Below are 5,272 nucleotides of genomic sequence, written 5' to 3' on the forward strand. Positions count from 1 at the left end.
CACACACACTCACCTACACTTGCCCACAAGCACATGCATACAATATTGTAATGTGAAAACATCACAATGACATTTAATGCATTTATTAACACTGAATCCCTAAAAATACGTCTATCAGGCTTTCTTAGTCTGAAATGTTGCTCCAAACAGCATATTCCAATGACTGGCGCTACCCACTAATTTGATTTAAAATCGTCCCACTTTGGGGTTGAAAGCATTTGGATTTCTTATTAAACATTTGAATGGAAAAAAAAGTTACGAATGTTGAATATTTGTGGGGGATAAAACACCCCCCCCCCAAAAAAAAATCACCATCAGTCACGACACCTTTCCGCCCATGCACTTAAGTAATTTGTGTTTCGTACTCTCACCAGCTCTACTGCAAACATTATTTTACAAAGGCCAACAATTGAAAAATAAACGTGAGGTGCTTTAAAAAATATGTACATTTAACATTCATGAATAAATGATAAATACTTCTTATTGGAAGAGGAAATTGTGAGACAAACATCTTGCGAAACCGTGTAATATGTACGCGTATACCTTCCACCTTCCAAAAGGGCAGCAGGCTTTTGCTGGCCCACATAAGCCTTCTATTGTTGATTGTTTGGGTGCAGCTGCATGTTCTGTCTGTGAGATGGCTGATTATGTCTGCCAAGCCAGGGGGACAACAGTCAACATGGTCTCAAGCACATACCAAGCAGGTGACCTGAAGTTCACGGTCAAAGCTCGACAGGTGGTGAGAATGTGTGACATCGAAGAGGTAAGAGCGCCTCCAGGTACAACAGGGCCGTTCAACAAGCACATTGAAATGCTGCTGTGAAGAGATAAGACATCCTTGGGGCCCATTATTAAGATTAGGTCTTAATTTACAGTAAACGGGGCGTAAACGAAATACCAAGCGTGACTAATAAATCACATGGCCTAACAGGAAAACTCATTGACAAAGGACAATTAGCAGGCGTTTTACTTGCTGAACTAATGCTTTATTCTATTTTCAAAAGATTGAATGCATAATTACATGATTACTGTGCAATTTGTCTGAGTACAATCGGAATATGTTGTCCAGGTGGACAGATTAATCTGTTTCTTCTGGAGTGTATGAAGCATTCAATATGTGAGAGGGCCAAATAATGACCACGAGTTAATATGACCCGTGTAGGCAGTTATTAGGCAACCAAATTTGACTACGTCTTGACGATTGTTTGAATCTCACATTGAGGCATGTGTTTTCTCACAGCCAATCAAAAAAGGAAAAAAGAAATATGGATTCTTACTGTAAAGTAACCAAATATAGTATACATGTTGAAAACAATTGTGTGGGGGGAAAAAAATGACCATAATTCTAAGTATTGTACCGATTGTCCCTATGTTTGAGAAAGTTTTATTTTTGTGAGTGCCCTGTAAAGGGTTAAATATTTTGTGCAGTAATAGAAAAAAAAGACGAAACATTTGATTTGAATAATGTATCTCAAATGATAAAAAAAATAAATAAAAAGAATCGCCTGAGCTGCTCACACTTCGAAAAGACAGTGGGGACATTGCCATCTCAAGGTCAGTTTTCCTCTCCACTGGTGTCATCGGTAGGCATGAAGGTAAGGGCCTTGTTCCTGCTTGACATCTCATTAACTGCTCGTCGATATTTATCAGTCTTAATCAGAGATGTGGCAGCTCCACTGTGATTACGTCCTGGGTGGGAAAGCAATCATACCTCGTCCTCCCTGCTGTCCTTGATTTGTGGTGTGTTAAACAGTCCAGCATGGTTGAAACAGTTTGAACGCCCCAAGCAAAAAGAGAGTGGCTTTGAAAAGACAGTTTCACGAGGACTTTACAATCGGTAACCTCTACAATGGATGGATGGGTGGATTTGTGGATGGAAAAGTGGAAAGATAGATAGATAGATAGATAGATAGATAGATAGATAGATAGATAGATAGATAGATAGATAGATAGATAGATAGATAGATGGAACATGTATATGTAATCAATGATTTAAAAAAAAATTGGTGAATGACTAGCCACAAAAAAAAAAAAAAAAAAAAAAAATTGAGCCGTCAAACTGATGTTCACACATAAACTGGCCATGCATGTCTTTCGGCGTGTGTCCAGTTTTACCCCTTGACCTTACTAAAGACCTCTAATAAGGCCGAAGAAAAGTAGCCTAATGTCAAGTGGCAGCCAAACAAAGGTGCGTCCATGGGGGGCACTGGCTAATGTGTGAACATTCTTCTGGGTTTCACAGCTGTGTGAGTTCTGAGGCCAGAATGGTGGTTTTCTTTTTTTTTTTCTTTTTGAAACCAGGAGTCAGGTCATTATCGTTGCAAGCTCACTTCCCAGCTCTGTCGTTGATCTGCAAACAGTAGTCGCCTGGAGCTGTCATGAAACAAAAGCAGAGGCGAAAATGATGATGAGGCAAACACAGAGAGAAAATGAACTCTTTCTGTAGGTATTTGCGAAAAATAGGGCATTGTTCGATTCCTCAAGTGTTGGTCGCCCACCCCCCCCCATACACTGTCTGCATTGGCTCTCATGCCCTCAGTCCAATCAGATCATTGGGGTCAGACGCTGGACCACTCCTAGGCATTTAGTCACAGCAGTGGCTTCTGATTGGATAAAATTGTGACTCCGCCCGCAGCCAGACACTGGCATCATCGTGCATGGGGTCATAAACAGGCCATATCGTGATGCATCTTGGGTAAAATCCTCTTTTTCCAGGAAGGATGAGTGCAGTTGTGAAGTAAAAGCAGTAGGACAGCTGGTATGAAGAGATGCCATCATTCTGTTGAAATGAGGAACAGATTTGAATAATCTAATTAGACGTTCGCACTTTAATGATAGTTGTTGGCCTCATGTTTCGCCAGTCAGTTTTCTATTTAATCACTATAGCGAGACGAGCCTAAACACACAGAGCTCACATAGCGCACATTAGCAAAGATTTGCATCAGGCCTAATTTAGCAGAGTGCACTATCAGGATGTTAATGGTGTCTAATAAAGAACAATAAAGGCTTTCGATAGTTGTGTAGTTAGGGCCAACATTTACCTCTCATTACATTCGAGATCGTTAGAGCCATCATATTAAACACATGGGAAGTGCAGAACAAAGGATATGCACCATAAATTTGTACATAGCTATAGATGTTTTATTATTCACTCTTGACAGTAACAACAACGATGATGATGTCGTTGATACAAGATGAATACTTGATTGCACATTTAAAGATGATTTTTAGTCATATATTTAAACGAGACACATTCGACTGATCAACATGGCGTAATTGAAGATTACATTTAGAGGTCATGTAATTCAGACAATTTAAGCATAAGAAAGTCAACTTTTCATGTTTGTCTGCTTTCTGTCGTGCCTGCCCAATTCGACACTATGCCATAAAAATGGCAAACTTTTGAAACCGGGGTCATAAAGGTGGGAGAAGTGTTTAAAAGCAGTTAGCATTATTCAGGACTTGCTCATCTTTGTTACATTCATCAGTTCATTTAAAATTTGCACAAAACTCAACTTTTACCGTCTGTAATGTTTGCCCATAATTTGATCAAAATTATTCAATACACACATTTAATCCATGCTGTGCCCTATTGTGGTAACTATATCCCATTTAAGGGGGCATATCTCATCCCTCAAGGGCAGATGAATATTATTGAGATAGCAAGTTTACAGAGAGAAACAGTTATCTGACATACCTTCCTGTTTAGACCTTCTAAATTGGTTTGAACTGCCGACCCTGTGGTCAACAGCTCAATTCTATCACTCTTAACTTGCCACTATGTGTACCAGCATCATGTGGTAGTATTTACTGGCAGGGGTGCTTTTCTTTCCCCAGGACATACATCCTCTCGGTGGGCTGGTGATTATCTTCAGACCTGATTGACAGGGAACATGGGTGTCTCACACACTTAGATGCACACACACAAATGTGCACGTTAGCAGCATCCCTTAACATAAGACGTGCAAAAAAACGTGCAAGCTTGGGCACGTGATGATATCTCTTAAGGACTGAGAAGCGTAGAAGGGAATTGGCTCGATTTGATGGTAGTGAAGACAAGCTGCGATGATGATGATGATGATGATGATGATGATATCCCTTTGGTATAGCTCATACATGAAAAAGTCACAGATGATCACTTGAAGAAGTGCTAATTTCTTCCAAGACTCCTCTTTTGTTGTTTCATGCTTGGGGCACTATGCCCCCTCCTTCATCCAATCACAATTTCTTAATCTATCTCCATCAACTTCCCGTCTCTGCTCTGAGGGTCAAAGAGAAGTCATGTTCAGCAAGATAGGTTCTGGTTGGGTCATTTATATACCCTTGATCGAGTTCCTCCAGACAAACTGTCTCTGCTCATCCCATGCCTGCACATGCCTGAATAAATCAGGAGTACGTGTTATTAAGAGGAAAATAAACAACATGCTTCTCTGTGTTTGTTATCATAATCTGCTACTGTACATTTCTTTGAAACCATAATGTATTTGCCGCACATTCAACTGTGCAACTTTTGGTGTCGAAGACAGTCAGCAGCGCAGCACAGATTGCATTGTCAAAGCTGTAAAGCCACATTTCCTTTACATTTTGCAGTTTTGCAGGAAATAGTTTAGAGCCGGTATACCCTGATCAGTCATCAGTGATGTATCATAAGCGTATATGCCTGTGTACAACCAGATTGTAATGGACATGCAACAAGCGGTTGGCTCAGGAGTGCCTTGCTCAAGGGCCTCCATGCCACAACCATTTGAACTAGAAACCATTATAGTATTGAAAGGAGGTTTCAAATGGTCAGCCTCGATTCCTCAACTCCTGTGAACTACAGTCCCTCTGTTATGAGTGATGACCCAGGAAAAGTATCCAAGATCAAATCACCAGAGGTCATTACTGACGGAAGGTCCGTCAGTCCGTCAGTCCATCAGTGATGGACTCTTGGCTTGCTGGTGACTGACGAATGACGGTGAACTCCGAAAAACTGACGGAGTGACAATGACTGCCTGGTGGACCGGCAGAATTTACTGAAGGTCCTAAAGTAGCAGTGAGAAACTGTAATTTAGCGATGACGGAAGCGTGGTTAAAATAACGATGACGCAGCAATGGACTGACAATGACAGCTTTGTTCGGCTTGAAATAATGACGGGCTGACAATGACAGCCGTTGATGAATGACGGACCGGCGAAATTTACTGACGCGTCCATCTCTGCAAATCACCACTGTGTTCTCTTGCTACCCATGTGTGCCCGATAAAGTGTAAAAAAAAAAATTCTCACAAATA

This window comes from Hippocampus comes, unplaced genomic scaffold, assembly GCF_001891065.2.
Source record: "Hippocampus comes isolate QL1 unplaced genomic scaffold, H_comes_QL1_v1.1 scaffold132, whole genome shotgun sequence".
NCBI lineage: Eukaryota > Metazoa > Chordata > Actinopteri > Syngnathiformes > Syngnathidae > Hippocampus > Hippocampus comes.